A 21,635-nucleotide genomic window follows, 5' to 3' on the forward strand; every position below is an offset into this window, starting at 1 on the left:
CTCATAAAACCCAGTCCTCTCAACCCTTAATATGGCATTTGTTTACATGGCTACTGTATTAATTCAGCAATAACAGGCAAGTGCTGATGAATGTCTTATTCATCAGTCTAGTATTAAATCCTGTCTTTTCAGCATGTGACTATCACTATACTCTAAATCCAATAAAACATTTTACAGACCCACTTTAAAGAAACTACTTGTGCAGGCTTTATTGCACATTTGTTAATATAATTTGTTAAGTCTTCAAAAGCACTGTCACACATTTCTGAAGAATCCATAGCCTATATGCCTTATATAGGCTTTTAAAGATGGAACAATTTAGCTATTGAGACAAATCTTGCTTGTTTGTTGAAATAGCTTGTGGTGAGTGGATAATTGTTATACAGTCACTGTCAACCCTCCACACAGCCTCAATGGGTGCCACTGTTCTATCTGCCCAGCTGTATCGACAAGAACCATCGCTCCATTCTAGAGTGAGTAGTTGTTAAAGTACAGTAGTGTGTTTGTTACAGTAGTGTCTGTTACAGTAGTCACTCTCTATTGGGTGAGGACTTCAGTCATACAGTAGAACTTTATTTGAATTTCCAGGAGGTGATAATACATGTTAACTAGATGCACGTTGATTTTCAATGTGTCCTTCTGAGGGGAAGAGTGTGTGTTACAGTGTGTGTGTGAGTCTGTAGGAGGAGCATGTGAGAGCTTGTGAATCTTTGCACATGTGAGTACAGTATGTAGGCCTACTTTGTGTGTGTATGTGTGTATATATATGTATATATGTATATGTGTGTGTGTGTTGCTTCAAGGTCCCACATTGGAGAGAGACGTGTTCAGAGCAGACCTAAGGATGGGTGTGTGTGTGTGTGTGTGTGTGCCAGGGGGGCTCGTGTCTTGCTGACCTCTGTAGTGTGTAGCAGGTGGTCCCAGCAGTAATCCCCCAGAAGGCCATAGGATAGAAACCACCGTGGCAGTTCTAATCTCCCAGGGAGCTGTTTGGCTTCAACCCCCCTTTCACACGCCACTGACCAACACACACACACAATCTGATCAGCCCCCCAGCACTCAATTAGGACTATAGTTAGGATGCTAACAAACTGGAGTAGGGTTTCTAAAGGGACAGTTGAAGGAAGAAATGACTGTTGCAGTAAATATTGAGTACCTGCTACACCGAGTATGTTAGAATGTATTCATGTTACTACATATTACTTTTATTACCTTTCTAGAGGTTATCATGTACTCAGTGGTGGAAAAAGTACTCAATTGTCATACTTGAGTAAAAGTAAAGATTAGTGATGTGCCGATATGACATTTTTGGCCGATTACGATATTTTCCTTGCCAAAAAACCCGATAATGAGAGCAATGATTTAGATAATTTTAAATATTGGTTAAGAATAATGAAAATGACTGCAGTTTCTACTGGTCATTGTTTTCAGGGTGGTTGTATTGGTGCTAGCTAGGTACCAAGCTAAAGCTAGCTACCCCATCAGAAGTTGTGGTCGAACAAATAATTATTTATTACCAACGTGGTATTGTAAACACATCGTTCATGGTCGGTATTTGCTTGTTTGCAGACTTTTTTTTGTACAGCATTGACAGTGCTTCAGATATTAGTGGTGGCGCTTGGCTTGCACGTGCAAATTCAGAACACACAACATTCTATAATAGAACTGTGTTATTTGACGTTCCAAATTAAAAGCCTATTTAATGTGTCAAAGTGTTTTTTGACTTGTCAAATCGTGTTATTTGATGGATCTTTTTTGACATCCAAAGACCCAAACGGCGTTCCATTGTGTGTTGTGAAGCCAATAGCAGAGACGCTATTACCGTGTAACTCCGGTAGGGAAACGTGTACCGGTGCTCGACCAGTCGGCGAAAGCAAACATCACCCATGACAGAGAGGTTGATTTGTCAAGGGCATTGAATTCCATTATCTTGGCGTTAATGGATTTTGCGTTTTGAGTTGTCTCGCTGAAGTGTTCTTACTCTTTCGAATGACTGCTCGACTTGTTGACTGCTCGATCCACACAGCAGACATTGTGGGCTAGGTTAGGAATGCTGTGCAGCGCAACGTTTTACGTGCCGTCCTTACGTTATATAGGTATGCACCTCAGCTTTGACATCGGCGTTAAACTAGGCATCGGACCAACACCAATGTTGGCATTTTTAGCTAATATCGGCCTATTCGGATATGTTCACCGGTATATTGTGCATCCCTAGTAAAGATACCTTAATAGAAAATTACTCAAGTAAAAGTCACCCAGTAAAATAGTACTTGAGTAAAAATATTAAAGTATCCTGTTTTAAATGTACTTAAGTACAGGGATGGAAAAATTACTCAAGTGTCATAAGTAAAAGTAAATGCTATACATAAAATTCCTTACAATTATGCCGTATGGTTTGCTTAAAATATGTTTATTTATTTATTTGCGGACAGGCGGGCACACTCCAACACTCAGACATCCTTTACAAACGCAGTATGTGTTTAGTGAGTCCGCCAGATCAGAGGCAGTAGGGATGACAATGCGTTAAATTGATAGGTGCGTGAATTTGACCATATTGCTGTCCTGCCTGAGCATTCAAAATGTAACGAGTGCTTTTGGGTGTCAGGTTAAATGTATGGCAGTAAAAACATATTTTTATAGAAATGTAGTGGAGCAAAAGTTGTCAAATATAATATAAATTTGTTTACATCGCTGTTGTGGAGAATTTCTCCTTTGCCGAGATAACCCATCCACCTGATAGGTGTGGCATATCAAGAAGCTGCTTAAACAGCATGATCATTACACAGGTGCACCTTGTGCTGGGGACAATTAACGGCAATTCTAAAATATGCAGTTATGTCACACAACACAATGCCACCGATGTCTCAACTTTTGAGGGAGCGTGCAATTGGCATGCTGACTGCAGAAATGTCCACCAGAGCTGTTGCCAGATAATTGACTGTTAACTTCTCTACCATAAGCCACCTCCAACGTCATTTTAGAGAATTTGGCAGTACGTTCAACCGGCCTCACAACCGCAGACCATGGGTAACCACGCCAGCCCAGGACCTCCACATCCGGCTTCTTCACCTGTGGGATTGTCTGAGACCAACCACCTGGACAGCTGATGAAACTGGGTTTGCACAACTGAAGAATGTCTGCAGCAACTGTCAGGAATCGTCTCGGGGAAGTGCACGTCATCCTCACCAGGGTCTTGACCTGACTGCATTTCAAGTTCAGCATCGTAACTGATTTAAGTGGGCAAATGCTCACCTTTGATGGCCGCTGGAGAAGTGTGCTCTTCACGGACGAGTCCCGGTTTCAACTGTCCCGGGCAGATGGCAGACAGCGTGTATGGCGTTGTGTGGGCTAGTGGTTTTCTGATGTCAACATTGTGAATAGGGTGTCCCATGGTGGCGGTGGGGTTATGGTATGGGCAGGCATAAGCTATAAACAACGAACATAATTACATTTTATTAATGGTGATTTGAATGCACAGAGATACCTTGACGAGATCCATCACCTCATGTTTCAGCCTGATAATGCACGTCCTGATCATTACAAGGATCTTTACAGAATTCCTGGAAGATGAAAATGTCCCAGTTCTGCATATTTACCAGACATGTCACCCATTGAGCATGTTTAGGATGCTCTGGATTGACGTGTACCACAGCGTGTTCCAGTACCGGCTAATATCCAGTAACTTCGCGTAGGCATTGAAAAATAATTATTTTTTTCATTGTATTTTTGCTTAAGTACATTAGACCACTGCATGTAGTCCAACTTGACACACCCTCCACCACATAATCACATGGAGAGGGAGTGGACAGAGTTAAAGATTCCTCTGAGTACCAAATGGCACTCTATTCCCTATATAGTGCACTACCTTTGACCAGGGCCCATAGGCAATAGGGTGCTTTGTGGGACATTGCCCACATGTCCTCCCTCCTGTTGCCTTTCAACTCAACTCTCAGCTCCCTCCCTGCTAGGAGAGCTGTTCCTCTTATCTGTGTAAATAATCTGGTGGTGAGTGTATTCTGACTGGAGCTAGCACTCATATACGCTTACTGGTAAGCATTTCTCTTTGGTGAGGCAAAGGGCATGGGACAGGGGGCCAAAGGCATGCTGGTGTTGAAATCAAACCCCTCTTGGGGAACACATTTGCACCAAATTGCTCGGAGCCATCTGATCTCTGATTGGCCGGATCTAATGGTGGTGCAGAATTCTGATTGGATGGTCTGGGGTTGTTGCCATGAAGAGCAGTGCTGTGACTCTCTTATGCCTTAATCACACCGACAATGTCCATTGCATTTTTGTACACCAGAAGTATATTAATTTCCAATGGAACGTTGCGTTTGCCTTGCAGCATTGCGTTGCAGAGGGAGTTGCAGTGCATTCTGTGTGGCGCATACGTTGGATTTATCAAACGTATGCATCAAACTGTATGCGTAGACGCCTTGTCAGAAATGATAACAGAAGGTGAATGTTGAACACCCATCTAGATGATGCTGCATACCATTTTGCGTAATGAGGTGTGTAGGTGTGATCGAGGCGTAACAGGATAGCAGTTAGTGTCATACACGCGCACACACACACACACACACAGTCAGAGTTGACGGTGTGCCTAGATCAGCTGTTAGGTTTCCACTAACACTCATGGAACTGTCCTACACATACTGTGTGTGTGCGTGTCTGTCAGACAGAGTATGCAAGACATTATGAACACCTGCTTTATGAACACCACCATGACCGACTGACCAGGTGAATCCAGGTGAAAGCTATGATCACTTATTGATGTAACTTGTTAAATCCACTTCAGTCAGCTTAGATGGGGAGGAGACAGGTTGAAAGAAGGATTTTTAAGCCTTGAGACAATTGAGACATGGATTGTGTATACGATATGTGTCATTCAGAGGGGGAACGGGCAAGACAAAATATTTGTCTTTTAATGGGGTATGTTAGTCAGTGCCAGGCGCACCGGTTCGTCTCAAGAACTGCAACACTGCTGGGTTTATCACGCTCAACAGTTTCCCGTATGGATCAAGTATGGTCCACCACCCACAGGACATCCAGCCAACTTGACACAACTGTGGGAAGCATTGGAGTCAACATGTGCCAGCGTCTCTGTGGAACGCTTTCAACACCTTGTAGTCCATGCCCCAATGAATTGAGGCTGTTCTGAGGGCAAAAGGGAGGGGGGTGCAACTCAATATTAGGAAGATGTTCTTAAAAGTATGTGGACACCTATTCGTATTAGTGGCTTCGACTACTTCAGCCACAACCGTTGCTGAAAGGTGTATAAAATTGAGCACACAGCCATGCAATCTCCATAGACAAACATTGACAGTAGAATGGCCCATACTGAAGAGCTCAGTGACTTTCAATGTGGCACTGTCATAGGATGCCACCTTTCCAACGAGTCAGTTTGTCAAATTTCTGCCCTGCTAGTTCTGCCTCGGTCAACTGTAAGTGCTGTTATTGTGAAGTGGAAACGTCTAAGGGCAACAACGGCCCGGCCGCGAAGTGGTAGGCCACATAAGCTCACAGAATGGGACTGAGTGCTGAAGCGCGTAGCGAGTAAAACTTGTCTGTCCTCGGTTGCAACACTCCCTACCAAGTGCCAAACTGCCTCTGGAAGCAACGTCAGCACCAAAAAAATGTTTGTCAGGAGCTTCATGAAATGGGTTTCCATAGCCGAACAGCTACACACAAGCCTAAGATCACCATGCGCAATGGCAAGCTTCGGCTAGTGGTTTAAAACTCGCCGCCATTGGAATCTGGAGCAGTGGAAACACTGAATCACACTTCACCATCTGGCAGTTCAACGGATTCATCTGGGTTTGTCAGATGCTAGGAGAACGCTACCTGCCCGAATGCATAGTGCCAACTATAAAGTTTGGTGGAGGAGGAATAATGGTTTGGGGCAGAAGTGTTGTGATTGTATTATTATGATGCATTTACCCTGACATCACTTCCTCCTCCAGAGGAAGAGAGCAGCTAGAACAATAGACAGACCTAGTCTACTGATGGGACAGAAGATGGGATCAGAGGATGTAGGCAGAGGAAGGATGCAGAAGGGAGAGGAATAGAAGAAGAAAGATGGAGGGAAGGCCAGTGTCTGAAGTGGTTGTTTACTGATTGACGATCTCCCAGTGACCAAAAGCATAATAATAATCTGTCTCTGCACTCTGCACTCCGCTGCTCTGTCCTAGTTCTGCTCTGCCCTCTGCTACTTTCCGAATGCACTGTATACACACACACACACACACACACACACACACACACACACACACACACACGCCTTTACCACCATTGCCCTCGTGCCAGGGATGAGAAGGTTCAATTTACATTGCAGTAGCAGATTATCTCACTTCTTCTCCCCTGCATTCCAACCCGAAGCTTCCCTCTCCTCCTCCTCCTCCTTCCACATGTTAGTTCACACACCTAAATACCCTCAGAGAGGACAGGAATGACTAAATGGCAAGCCCAGCTCAACACCTTTTTGCTCAACCTGTTGAGTAAGAACCCTGTAATTGGTTTACAGTAGCCATTGTCTGCATCACAAATTGCACCCTATTCACTAAATAGTGCACTGTAAAGGAAATAGGGTGCCATTTTATACGCATTATTCTTACTTCCTGGTGGGACATTCAGGGACAGTGGAATTGTTAGTGGGTTGACTGGGTTTTGGGGGAAAGCCCCCCTTAGTCTATATGCCACTGAATACCATGGCATGCAGTTGGCCTATATGTGCAGCTGTGTGTTGAACAAATGTTGAACAAAGAAGTCCAAACTGGCACCTTATTTCCCAAATAGTGCACTACTTTTGAACATGGCTCTGATCAAAAGTAGTGCACTATATAGGCAAACATTTTTTTTTCATTTAACGTTTTATTTAACTAGTCAAGCCAGTTAAGAACAAAATCTTATTTACAATCACGGCCTACCCCGGCAAAACCCGGACAACACTGGGCCAATTGTGAGCCGCCCTATGGGACTCCCAATCACGGCTGGATGAGATGCAGCCTGGATTCGATCCAGGGACTGCAGTGACAACTCTTGCACTGAGATGCGGTGCCTGCTGCACCACTCGGGAGCCCAGAATATGGTGCCATTTGGGACTAATCTAGTGTTTTCCAAATAGTGAATGTCTCTCTCTCTCTCTGTTCAGTTCATCTATAATTACATGGCATTAATTTCTGTGTTCAACCCATCACCATCCAACAGGAATAAGGGGCAGTTGGCTATTTTAGTGCCGGCACAGAGGATGTAGGCCCTGAACACACACTCACACACTACCCCTGTAATTGTTACTCTGGCAACCACTAATTTTACTGTCTTTGTTTAGATTTCACAATGATGCTGGTGCTCCTTTGGAGGAAAAAACACCTAGCAGCTATTTTACAGCGTTTTCTTGGGGGAAAGAAAAAACACACAGGTTTTATTTGTATCTATAAGTGATTTGAGTGATTATTTTTATCTGAAGTGTTCAAACACATTTATTTATGTTAAAGATCCAATACTGCCATTTTTATCTCAGTATCAAATAATATCTGAGTAGCAATTAAGTCCCTTACTGGTCAAAAAGAAACAAATTGCTTCTTTTCAATACATTTCTCAATAACTAATTTCGCTAGGACTGTCTGGGAGTGGTCTGACTGGCAGGAGAACTGAACTAGCTGTTATTGGCAGAGGTATAGAACTCTTTCTTATTGGTCTATTAACTAATGAACTGCCTAGTGATGTCACCAGGCAGGCCAAAACTCCATCCCACCACAACTGGCAGAAATTTGGGACTGTCTTTTCAAACAACATAATTTTTAGTGATGCACCGATATGACATTTTTGGGCGATACAATATCCAATATTTTCCTTGCAAAAACAAAAACGCTAACCAATATTAAAAATGTTTGCAGCCTTTTAAGCATTGTAGTACAGTTAAATAGTTAACACACACACACATGGATGCAGTGGTCTAAGGCACTGCATCTCCGTGCAAGAGGCGTCACTACAGTCCCTGGTTTGAGTCCAGGCTGTATCACATCTGGCCGTGATTGGTAGTCCCATTGGGTGGCGCACAATTGGCCCAGCCTCGTCCGGGTTTGGCTGGGGTAGGCTGTCATTGTAAACAAGAATTTGTTCTTATCTGACTTGCCTAGTTAAATAAAGGTTAGACACACACACCACACCACACCACACTGACCAAAAGTTATTTAGTTGGCATGTACATATGTCCCCATTACCAGTAACACATAATCAAAACATATTTATTTCACTTACTTTCTGTGCTGTTTCGTTAATTTGCTCAGTTTCATTCTCAACCAGGATGTCTATGAAACGCCGTTTGGGTCTTTGCAGTGCTGGTCATAAGCAAAAAGCTAGGTAGGTCATGGATGCTCATGTTCTTCCCCCCAAAAATAGCAAAACGACATTCTGTTTTAGTAGCAATAGTTAGCTAGCTAACTATATAGCTAGGTGTCCTCATTTAAAATAACCCTAATTTATAAGACATTTCTTATTTGGTTAATGCTGGTCAGACCCATCTTTGTGACGCGAGCCACAAATGGGATTAGCCACAACAGTGGACTTTGTGGTTACACATCGTTCGTAGCCGGTGTTTGCAGACTTTTGTTGTACAGCTTTGATAGTGCTACTGTATCTTTTTTGACACGCAAAGACCCAAATGGCGTTCCATTGTATGTATGTTGTAAAGCTATTACTGTGTAATGCCGGTAGGGCAATATCTGAAAAATAGTGCACTTGGTAGTGTGTACCGGCGCTCGACCATTCGACGAAGTCAACATCACCCACGACAGAGAACGGTTGATTGTCACGGGCAATGAATTCCATTATCTTGGCTTTAATGGATTTCACCTTTGCGTTGTCTCACTGAAATGTTCTTACTCTTTCAAATGACTGATCGACTTGTTGACTGCTCGATCCACACAGCAGACATTGTGGGCTAGGTTAGTAATGCTGTGTAGCGCAACATTTTACGTGCCGTCATTACGTTATATAGGTGTGCACCTCAGCTTTGACATCGGTTTTGCACATCGGTGTTAAACTAGACATCAGGCCAATACCGACATTGGCATTTGTAGCTAATATCGACCGATTCTGATATGTTCACTGACATATCGTGCATCCCTAATAATTTTCACAATTCCGCAGTATTATTCCAACCTCAGTGTGGAATCGTATATTAACATTTGGAAAATGTTTGACTGCACTGCCTTCAATGCAATTTCAGGACTTTCATTTTGTTTTAGATATTAAACAGTAATTTTGTTTTAGATATTAAACAGTAAATAAGTACACATTTTTATGTTTACAATGATTTGGTCTAACCTTTAAGAATTGTACCTAGGGGAGACTACAGTCTGTGTGTGTGTGTGTGTGCATGCGTACGTATGCATGACACCACTCTCCAGTCCCAGTTGTTTGCTACTCATTGGCTTGCTAGTCATTTAACAGTTTGACAAGATAATGTGCTAGCTCGCTGGTTGTGTAAGAATTAGTTTGTGGTTGTGCTAAACAGCTAGTTAGAGATCTTGTCAGTTGACTGTTAGCTAGCCAATTATTTTGACATTTTAAACGAATTTGCTAGAAAACATGTTCTCGTGAATTCTGTTTTGATCCAACAGCCCATGCCAATATTTTTAACTAAATTCGTTTTTTTTAATGAGCTAGCACGACTTACTTGATTTACGATACAGTATGTCACAAAACGCAGGCAGAGGGACCGTTTACAGAACACTTCCCGCATGGCTGCCAGGCCGGCAGGCCTTTTTCTTTTTCCACATCACCACACCCCAGTCCACCAGTCCAGAGCACAGTCAGGCCAAGACCCTTAACTCCACTTGTCACGGTGAGATCACATTTCTCTGTGCTCTAATTGTTGATGTTGATCAGAGAAATTAAACATACTTATTATTTAGTAATAGCAAGAAATGGTTTTGTTGAACGGCAGCAGCAGCAGGAAAAGGGGTGTGTACAGTATGTGTCCAAGGAGAAGAGACTTGCATATTTCAGATCAAATACCCATACAGCCGCACCACATTTGTGGGTACAACTTTAAATAGTGTTGGGCTTCCTTCAAATATTTTGAGAGTTGGAAAGCAATGAATATGTGGTTGGTTTATTTTACCAGAACTCATATTTGGGGCAATATGAATGAGGAAACCATTGGAGTGAAGTGTTTTACCATAGCAACCCCAGCGCTACAGTAAAAACAAGTGTGATATTATTATGTATTTACCCTGACATCACTTCCTCCTTAGAGCAGCTAGAACAATAGACGGACCTGGTCTACTGATGGGGCAGTAGATAGGCTCAGCGGATGTAGGGTGAACAGAGAGGAAAGGGGAAGCAGGAGGAGGAAGCAGAAGAGAGGGGGAGAGGAATATATGTAGAGGAAGAAATATGGAGGGAGGGCCAGTGTCTGAAGTGGTTGTTTACTAATTGATGATATCCCAGTGATCAAAAGCGTAATAATCAGTCTGCACTCTGCACTCCGCTGCTCTGTCCTAGTTCCGCTCTGTTCTCTGCTGCTCTGGTCTCTCAGATGTTCTGTACAAAGACACAATCCCAGGTGCAACACTGAAGGGAAAAGGATAGAAATAGAACCACAATTTATTATGAAGAAAAACAGAGATTTAAATGACTCATGCCCATATGGCTGAGATTAACATTCTCTCATATGAAAACAAGACAAAGTGCTTTGTGTGAAGTGTTTTTTGTTGTTGTTTTTTTACCCTCCAAAGCAGTCAAGCCTTTACTGTAGATTTATGGAATGTTTTTGTTATTTGCGATTACATTAAGACGAGGTCAATTTATGAATAATTTAGACTAACAATGCTAATGATGCTTATGTGATAATAACAACTTTATTTACAAACAGTAAACAGGCCACCTAATAATACAATGAGGGAAGAGGAATTCATAATGTGTGAATAGAATGACTCGCTAATGAGATGACATCACAATGGAGAGCTCAGACAAGTATGGAGAATAGCTGGCACAGTGTAGAGGGAGAGAGAGGCGAGGGCGAGAGATGGGTGTGCAAATCCTGGTGCTCCAAAGCGGGCATTGTTTTATAAAACAAAATCAAACAACAAACTGAAACCCGTAGTTGAGGCTAGACCACTTGGCCTTTCTGTTTGGAGTGGAGTGCTGTCTCTAGTGCTCTCTTTGGGGCTGTGAAGAGCTACTGTATGCGTAGGAGAGCTTTGGCGTCTCACAGTATGGACGTTGCAATTTATTGCCCTGGCCTGATCTGCTGTTCTCATGCCTCCTTGCATCATGCCTAAGGCACGTTCACACAGATGAGCAGGGGCCCTGGGCATCTTTCTTTTGGTGTTTTTCAGAGTCAGTAGAAAGGCCTCTTTAGTGTCCTAGGTTTTCATAACTGTAACCTAAATTGCTGTTAGTGTCTTAACAACTGTTTCACAGGTGCATGTTCATTAATCGTTTATGGTTCAATGAGCAAGCATGGAAAACAGTGTTTAAACCCTTTACAATGAAGATCTAATTCGAAAAAATTAAAATATCTTTGAATGACAGTGTCCTGAAAAATGGGCTTGAGTTTGTTGACACTCTTATTCATACAAGAAAAATGGTAGCTAAAATGCAATCATTTGCCATTACTGAGAAGAGCAAAAATCTATTTATTTTGTCTTCACATAGATAGAATTATTTTTCAAAAATCTATCTATTTCCTTTTATTTAAAACATTTCTGTGATAATTGCAAAAATACATTCCTCACCTTTTCTGACTGATGGTCTCATACTTGTTGAAGTCCAATAGGCTATTTCGCAAGTTAAGATCGGCTACCATTCATCCCCTCTCTCATTTTAATTGGACCCACTTCACAGTAGTAAATAAAAGATGGCGCCGGAGAAGGCAGACGTTTTACGTGCCCCCAGCCGATTGTGTTTTTTTGTTCATTTATTTGCATTGTTTGTAACTTGTATTTTTACTTATTTTGTACATTAATGTTGCCCCTACCGTCTCTAATGACCGAAAATAACTTCTAGACATCAGGACAACGATTACTCACCACGGACTAGCGGAATACTTTTTTTCCTTTCAAGAGACCGCGGTTGATAACATACAGGTGAACAGACAAGACAGTTTGCATTTTTGAAGTGTGTACTGTAGTTTTCTTTCTTTCATAATCCGTGTGCAGTACAGCATATTTTGTTTCTGGGAAAAGTTGATGCAAAACATTTATTGAATTCAAACATTCTGTTTTATACTGTAGCTCCCCAATAATTTAATAGTTTTTGTCTTTCAGAATCAGTCAGATACAGCAAATGTCACTACGAAAGAGAACAACACCTCCAAAGATATTTGATCAAGTTCGCCATTGATATTTATTTTAGATACCGTCTTGGCCTAATTCCAATACTTCCAAAGTACACAGCAAATAAGGTCGTTATTGTCACCTCGTTCACACGCACATTGTTTTACATCATGTCTGCTTTTAATAATATTAAGCATGCGTATGTGTGGCGTGCGCCAAGTTTATAAATCTTAATGTTTTTGTGCATGTGCAGTCTTTTCAGAAATGGCACATGCAGATATTTACTGTAAAATGTACGCAACGGTTAAATAGTAAATGAGACCCCAGATGTGCATAGCTCTTAGAGACCTACCAAAAGGTAGGTCTCTAAGAGCCAAGAAATTGTAAGATCCAGTATTCCATTGCGAGATACAGCGTTTGATTGTTGATAGATAGACCGAGTGCACTGTTCTGACTGGTGGCCGACCTGCCTGGTGTGCCCCTCCCCTTTCTCTCCATCCCTCGCTAGTTCGCTGTGAAAGATGCTAGTGTTTGTTCTCAGAAGTATGGCAACTAATCAGTCTTCTCAGATCTAAAAATCACTGAATCCTAGGAGTTGAATCTTGACACAGAAATGGGTGTCGACACTTTGAGTTGACGTGCAAGGAGTCGAGGATGAATTATTTTGGAGTCGACTCTCCAGCACTACATCATTGACATAACAATTGGGAAAAAGGCAAGCGACAGCAGTGGTCCTGTAAAGCAGTACTTTGAGAAGGAAATGCAAACTTTGTAAGGTGGAATTGAGGTACGGTAATGGTAGTACAGGTGCAATGCTTAACCATCTGAAAGGGACCCAAACCATTGGTGGCAGCAGTACAGGTGCATTGTGAATATCACATGGATTTTTATGAATTTAATTGTAATTATTTAATTGTAATTTAATTGTAAAATGGTCAATTTGTTGTTCCCCAAAAATGATTTCCTGCTCAGGGCTCCAGCTATGCATTTGCAAGATCAAGCTTCTTGGTTAAAGCAGGGACAATCAATCAAGATATCTAAAAAAGTGAGTACACGAAAAAACTTTGGAAAGAAATAGAACCCCTTGTGTATATGATAATACCATATACCCCAGGAAATGGTACAGGAACAGTATGACAATCTGGATACTGCCCAACCCTAGGATGTGTCTGGATGACTGGTTGAGAGGGTTTGAGGGGTCAGCTTTGTCTGTCTGTGACCACAAAGCCAGGCACCCACCCACACTGTCTATTTAAAGCACTGTTACCATACAGCACAGTAACAGTACACACGTCTGGCAGGAGAGATTCTGAATGTCTCAATTTCTTATGTGGTGGCTGGCTAGTGTGTCCATGACTGTGTCCAATAACAGATGGAAGGGATTCTCACATTCACTGTGTGATATTCTGTTCTAACTTGCAAGATCAAGCTTCTTGGTTAAAGCAGAAACAATCAATCGACGTCAAGGTCCTTACTGCCTAAATGTGTTGTTTTGCGTCCAAAAAAAGTATACAAATAAAAAATATGTTTGGAAAGAAATGGCATCCCTTGTGTGGCTTGTCGGTAATACCGTAGAGAAGACATGAGAGTAACTCTCTGTCAAGTAGAATAAAGTATAGTATCGGTATCTATACATTAGAATTCTACTTTCTGTGTTCTATTGAGTGAGGCCCTGCAGGTCTGAGGTACGTTGCTCTGCTGGTAGGCTCCAGTGACTGTACAGGTATTACCTTTCACACAGGTATGGAGGCTCCTCATTGGCTAGCCGCTAGGGTGGGAGATGCCCTATTTGCCAGCAGCAGTCAGCTGGATAAATGTTGGCGGGCCCAACACAAGCCCCTGGCCACTAGGCTTTTATCAGCAGGGAAAGCATCATGGAAGAGCTAGCTACAGGTATTGACGTAGTCTTTTGGCCAGTTTATATACCTTTTTCTCTCTATTTATTTTTGTAATCTTTTTTTGTATGTTAGCTAAGTCAAGGATCTGTGTCTGTGAAAGGGATATACTGGACTAGTGGAATACAGGTGTGTTGAGGAGAATGGTATTGGGCCTCTCTTTGTCAGCAGGTATATTTACCTGGTGCGTGTAAACAGTTCTGCTGTATGCTTTGTATACACTCAACCTGAGATGGCAGTCAGATTTGAAGAGCAGGTAAGATGAGGCATCCAAGCTTTTCAACTATGCTAAATGTCCTATTTTCAGTGTTGACCGGCCTTGCACAGTACATATCTGTTCCTCTCTCTGTTCTCTCTCTCTCTGTTCTCTATGTCTCTGTCTGTAATGGGATGCAACTTGTCAAGGTCACAGGAATGCTACTGATATGTACAACTACCCAGAAGGAAGAAAGGGGCTGCTCTTGTTTTGGAGCTGATGATAACTCTTATTACAACTCACATTATAGCATAAAAATAAATAAATAAATAAATAAAGGTATTTTTTCTGCAATCTTAATGGCCCAGTGCAGTCATAATTGTGATTTTACTGTGTTGTGTGTGTATATATATTTTCACACCGAGGTTCGAATAATTTCCCCCTCCACACTCAGACCACTCCCAGGTAGTAATTTTTGTTTATATTTGACTCTTTCAACCACCAATGCTGAATTGTACACTATAATTGCATATTCTGGCCATTTTAATTGAAAACATTCACAGTGAGGAAATGTAATGTATGTTACCCAGAATTTATATATTGTAGTTAAAAGTGGCTGCATTGGACCTTTATAAAAGGATAGTACTGTATGTCATCATTATGTAATCATCGGTATGTTATTCACATTCCTTTGATAACACTTTATTTTATGTAATTAAACAGTCTCCTACATGAGCAGTTTTCATATTTATAAACAGAGGGTCTGAATACTTATTTAAATGTGATATTTTGTATTTATTTAAAAAAATATATATGTTTTTGCTTTGTCGTTATCGGTTATTGTGTGTAGATTGAGACATTAAAACGATTTAATACATTTTTGAATATGGCTGTAACGTAAGTGTGGAAAAAGTCAAGGGGTCTGAATACTTTCAGAATGCACTGTACGTGGGCTTAAAAGTTCATCATTTCCCCTCCGATAAAGTGTTAGTGTTATTGTGGATCTTTGCTAGTGTGTAGGTTTGCAAAATTCTGGGAACTTTCAATAACTACCCTGTTTTTCCAAAAATACCCATTGGAGGATTGAAGGCAATCCCTATTCCCACAAAAAAAATTGCATCCCTAGTTGTGTGTTTGTGACAGGAGGTCAGTGTAAATTCAGACAGTGAGCGGACCGGTCAGTCCTGCCTGTGAACTGGAGAGAGGTACGTTAACAGTAAACATCAGATCTGTAGATGGTCACAGAACCCATTCTGCCCTCGGCTATAGCAGACTGGCACGTGGACTGCCTGAATGTTTCTGTCTTCTCACAGTGCAAGGGCTGTCTTTGATGTTATCACAATGCACAGAGCTCTGTTTGTGTTGTCACAATGTACTGTATGTGGAGAACATGGAATTCTGTTTTTGTAGGTGCCGATTTGTTATTCGAGGATATTGCTCTTTTTTTTCACAATGTTCTTGAAGAGGAAATAATTCTGGGTATTTGTGATGTCACTTTGTGGAGGATATGTATTTTTCGTGTATTTGCATTATAATGCTTTGTGAAGGAAACTAAAATGTTGTGTTTGTGATGTCAAAAAGACCACAGATTGGATGGAGCTGTACATTTAGAAGATTGTACAAACAAAGAGTTGCACTGCATGTAATCAGAATGTGTGTAATGCAGTTTGTGTTTTGTAATAATGGGTGGTGGTGCTGTAGGAGACACACACACCATGTCACGTGTTATTGAGCTGTGCGTGCCAGTCTGCTGGGTAGTGATGATAAGACCACGAAGAGCAGACTGATTAGTAAAGACAACATTGGCATGTTTTTGTGTAAACGATCATTAGAATAAAAGAGAAATTAGGGGGTGGCAGGTAGCCTAGTGGTTAGAGCGTTGGGCCAGTAACTGAAGGGTTGCTAGATCGAATCACCGAGCCGACAAGGTAAAAATTTGTCGTTTTGCTCCTGAACAAGGCAGTTAACCCACTGTTCCTAGGCCATCATTGTAAATAAGGATTTGTTCTTAACTGCCTAGTTAAATAAATAACACTTTGTTGCCAGTGGGACCTCTCTCCCACATATACAGTAGAGCAGCATGGGTGGAAAAACAAGCTCCTTTTGTGGAATCTATATATATATATATATATATATATTCTTCTGTTCATTATGTCTGAATCACTCTGTTAAGAAAATGAAGGCCTGACCCATTTCACAAGGGGTATTTCCATAGGAGGAGACGAGGTGGGCACAGTTGGTAAATGAGCTAAGATGGCAGCTGTAACCACAGTGTCATAACAGTCGTAGTCCCAGTATCCAGGGGGCAAGTTAACATACAGTAGGACCATGAGCCACTGTCACGACCCCAGATACACCACAACTAAGTCATGGGAAATAAATACTTTCCATTCATGTTTTGTGTCCTAGTGTCCTAGGGGGTAGTGTTGGGAAATGTTTAAATCACTGCATCTGTATATTCTATATAAAAGGGGAAGTTTCCTTAATTGCTATGTAGCAAATTTTCTGTAACTTATAATGGGACACGGAGGTGGGGAATTATGCTCGGTTAAATCATGTTTAAATAGCCTGTTTGAATGTAACTGTACATTTTCCATATTACTATTTGAAACATTAATTCTTCATCTCCTTGTGCCTCGTTCAAGCTTGCTCTTTGTGTATCTGATCAGGGCAGGCCCAAGAGTAGCTACAGTAACAGAAGCCTCCAGCAGACAGACAAGCCAACGGGCCCAAACGGCTGGGTATCCCTGGGAGGGAATGCACTAAAAATAATGCCACTCCCTTTGCTCTGCTCCCTTGCTGCCGGCGAACACACACACACACACACACACACACACACACACACACACACACACACACACACACACACACACACACACACACACACACACCACAAATCACAATCAGCTCAGTCCCACTCCTCTTGTTCACCAGAGAGACCCCTTGATCCCAGCTCCACTCCCTCACAGAGAAGCAACATGTCTGTCTGAAACTTAAGACCACTGCTGTGCTGTGTGGCCGAGGAACCGCTGCTGTGTAGCTTTTAAACCAGTTCTAATTTCATTCTCCTTTAGCAGTTGTCTGGAGCAGCAGTAGGTATCTGGAGCCGCGATTCACATCAGAAAACAATATATATATATCATTTAGCAGACGCTTTTATCCAAAGCGACTTACAGTCATTCTACGTATGGGTGGTCCCGGGAATCGAACCCACTACCCTGGCGTTACAAGCGCCATGCTCTACCAACTGAGCTACAGAAGGACCACACAATGTTCTAGTGACGTTATTCATCAGGAAAAACAACTTGTTTTTCTCCCTAACCTCTGACTGTGTGGTTAATTCCAGTCTACACGGTTAACCTGGGGACTGGTGAGTTGTTATTCATTCATGATTGTTGTGTGCTGCATTATACATGTGTTATAGCCGTGTACTGGATGAGGATAGATTTATGGTGGCCTTTGATCTATGGCAGCCTTGTGTTCCTGCCGCTGATTGTCCTCAATTATCCTATAAACACTCTACTGATACACTATACAGTGCATTCTGAAAGTATTAAGACCCATTTAAAACTTTTTCCACATTTTGTTACGTTACAACCTTATTCTAAAATTGATGTTTTTCCCTCTATCTGTACACAATACCCCATAATGACAAAGCAAAAACTGGTTTAGACATTTTTGCAAATGTATTAAATAAATGAAATATTTATATCACATTTACATACACTACTGTTCAAAAGTTTGGGGTCACTAAGAAATGTCCTTGTTTTACATGAAATGAGTTGCAAAATGAATAGGAAATATAGTCACGACGTTGACAAGGTTATATATATAATAATTGTGTTTTTCAAACTATGCTTTCGTCAAAGAATCCTCCATTTGCAGCAATTACAGCCTTGCAGACCTTTGACATTCTAGTTGTCAACTGTGCTGGCCACTCCATTATAGACAGAATACCAGCTGACTGCTTCTTCCCTAAATAGTTATTGCATAGTTTGGAGCTGTGCTTTGGGTCATTGTCCTGTTGTATGAGGACATTGGCTCCAATTAAGCGCTGTCCACAGGGCATGGCATTGCAAAATGGAGTGATGGCCTTCCTCCTTCAAGATCCCCTTTACCCTGTACAAATCTCCCACTTTACCACCAATGGACCTCCAGATCATCACATTGCCTCCAACATGCTTGAAAGATGGCATCAAGCACTCCTCCAGCATCTTTATTTTTTCTGCGTCTCACGAATGTTCGTCTGTCCATAACACTTCTTTCCAATCTTCCTCTGTCCAGTGTCTGTATTCTTTTGCCCGTCTTAATTATTATCGTCTTAACTTAATCTTAATAGATTTAGATGCACTATTGTAAAGTGGCTGTTCCACTGGATGTCATAAGGTGAATGCACCAATTTGTAAGTCGCTCTGGATAAGAGCGTCTGCTAAATGACTTAAATGTAATGTAAATGTTAATATTTTATTTTTATTGGCCAATCTGAGATATGGCTTTTTCTTTGCAACTCTGCCTTGAAGGCCAGCATCCTCTTCACTGTTTGACATTGAGACTGGTGTTTTGCGGGTCCTATTTAATGAAGCTGCCAGTTGAGGACTTGTGAGGCGTCTGTTTCTCAAACTAGACAGTAATGTACTTGTCCTCTTGCTCAGTTGTGCACCAGGGCCTCCCGCTCCTCTTTCTATTCTGGTTAGAGACAGTTTGCGCTGTGCTGTGAAGGGATTAGTACACAGTGTTGTCTCGAGATCTTCATTTCTTGGCAATTTCTCGCATGGAATGGCATTCATTTTTCCGAACAAGAATAGACTGACGAATTTCAGAAGAAAGTTGTTAGTCCTTTTCTGGCCTTTTTGAGCCTGTAATCGAACCCACAAATGCTGATGCTCTAGTCTAAAGAAGGCCAGTTTTATTGCTTCTTTAAATCAGAACAACAGTTTTCTGCTGTGCTAACATAATTGCAAAATGGTTTTCTAATGATCAATTAGCCTTTTAAAATTATAAACTTGGATTAGCTAACACAACCTGCCATTAGAAACACCAGAGTGATGGTTGCTGATAATGGGCCTCTGTAGACCTATGTACATATTCCAGAAAAAAATCTGCCGTATTCAGACCCTTTACTCAGTACTTTGTTGAAGCACCTTTGGCAGCGATTACATCCTAGAATCTTCTTGAGTATGACGCTACAAGCTTGACACACCTGTATTTGGGGATTTTCTCGCCTTCTTCTCTGCAGATCCTCTCAAGCTCTGTCGGGTTGAATGGGTAGCATCGCTGCAATCTCTCCAGAGAAGTTCGATTGGGTTCAAGTCCGGACTCTGGCTTGGCCACTCTTTCCCTCAATCCTGACTAGTCTCAAAGTCCCTGCCGCTGAAAAACATCCCCACAGTATGATGCTGCCACCAACATTCTTCACCGTAGGGATGGTACCAGGTTTCCTCCGGACGTGACGCTTGGCATTCAGGCCAAATAGTTCAATCTTGGTTTCATCATACCAGAGAATCTTGTTTATCATGGTCTGAGAGTCTTCACGTGCCTTTTGTCAAACTCCAAGCAGGCTGTCATGTGCCTTTTATTGAGGAGTGGCCTCCGTCTGGCCCCTCTACCATAAATGCTGATTTGTTGGAGTGCTGCAGAGATGGTTCTTTGTAATAATTTTTTGAATAAGGCTGTGACGTAACAACGTGTAAAAAGTCAAGAGGTCTGAATACTTACCGAATGCACTGTATATACAAATGTACAAAAGTATGTGAACACCCCTTCAAATTAGTGGATTAAGCTGTTTCAGCCACACCTGTTGCTGACAGGTATATAAAATATTTAGGCAAACATTGGCAGCAGAATGGCCTTACTGAAGAGTTCAGTGACTTTCAACATGGCACCATCATAGGATGCAACCTTTGCAACAAGTCAGCTCATCAAATTTCTGCCCAGCTCGAGTTGCCCCGGTCAACTAAGTGCTGTTATTGTGAAGTAGAAACATCAAGGAGCAACAATGGTTCAGCCGCAAAGTCGTAGGCCACACAAGCTCACAGAACGGGATCACAGAGTGCTGAAGCGTGTAGCACATTAAAAGCTTCCATCTTCGGTTCAACACTCACTACCGATTTCCAGACTGCCTCTGGCAGCCGCACACAAACCTAAGATCACCATGCGCAATGCCACTCTGGAGCAGTGGAAACATGTTCTCTGGAGTGATTTTATTTATTTAACTAGGCATCACACTTCACCACCTGGCAGTCCGACAGACCAATCTGGATTTGGCGGATGCCAGGAGATAGCTACTTGACTGAATGCATAGTGCGAACTGTAACGTTTGGAAGAGGAATAATGGTCTGGGGCTGTTTTACATGGTTCAGGCTAGGCCCCTTAGTTCTAGTGAAGGGAAATCTTAATGCTACAGCATACAATGACATTCTCGATGATTCTGTGCTTCCAACTTTGTGGCAACAGTTTGGGAAAGGCCCTTTCCTGCTTCAGCTTGACAATGCCCATGTGCACAAAGCGAGGTCCATACAGAAGTGGTTTGTCGAGATTGGTGTTGGAAGAACTTGATTGGCCTGAACAGAGCCCTGACCTCAACCCTATCAAACACCTTTGGGATGAACTGGAATGCCGACTGCGAGCCAGGCCTAATCGCCCAACATCAGTGCCCAACCTCTCTAATGCTCTTGTGGCTGAATGGAAGCAAGTCCCTGAAGCAATGTTCCAACATCTAGTGGAACACTTTCCCAGAAGAGTGGCGGCTGTGTAGCAGCAGAGGGTGGACCAACTCCATATTAATACCCATGATTTTGAAATGAGATGTTCGAGCAGGTCATGTAGTATATCACCTGCCATGGGGGTGCAGAACTCTGAGGCCAGGGTGGTGTGGGTGGGAAGAGAAACTCTGGATCTCTGCTCTCTCTGGTCCTCTGGTGTTGTGGAATAAACTAGGAAGTTGGTTGGGAGGATAGTTGTACTGTAGAATGTTTTGGTGGTAGAATAGAATGTGTCTCAGGGTGTCTTTGGAGGCTGAGAAGCAGTGGTTCTAGTATTAAGGTTGCTCTAGCAGGCTAGATGTGTGGGTGTGTTTTGTGAATAGACTGCTGAGACTGAGCTATGTACATGAACAGCCTGGGGTCCTTAGGGCTAGCTACTGTAACACTGGAGAAGGATGGGGGAGGCAGAAAACAAGCTCTCTCGGTCAGTTTTCACTTTCTCTGTATATTTCTCGCTGGGAATCTTTGTTTTCTACCTCTTCAGGTGCGTGCGTGCATC

The 21,635-nt window shown here is 42.1% G+C and overlaps 1 protein-coding gene across 1 annotated transcript in view; it reads left to right on the plus strand.

Moving 5' to 3' along the window:
• The window catches only part of LOC118393557 (tight junction protein ZO-2-like), a 96,981-nt gene that overhangs the window by 1,007 nt on the left and 74,339 nt on the right, over window positions 1-21,635 (plus strand). The gene's annotated exons all lie outside the window — the stretch shown is intronic.

The sequence above is a fragment of the Oncorhynchus keta genome, chromosome 14 (genome assembly GCF_023373465.1).
Source record: "Oncorhynchus keta strain PuntledgeMale-10-30-2019 chromosome 14, Oket_V2, whole genome shotgun sequence".
In the NCBI taxonomy this organism is placed as follows: Eukaryota; Metazoa; Chordata; class Actinopteri; order Salmoniformes; family Salmonidae; genus Oncorhynchus; species Oncorhynchus keta.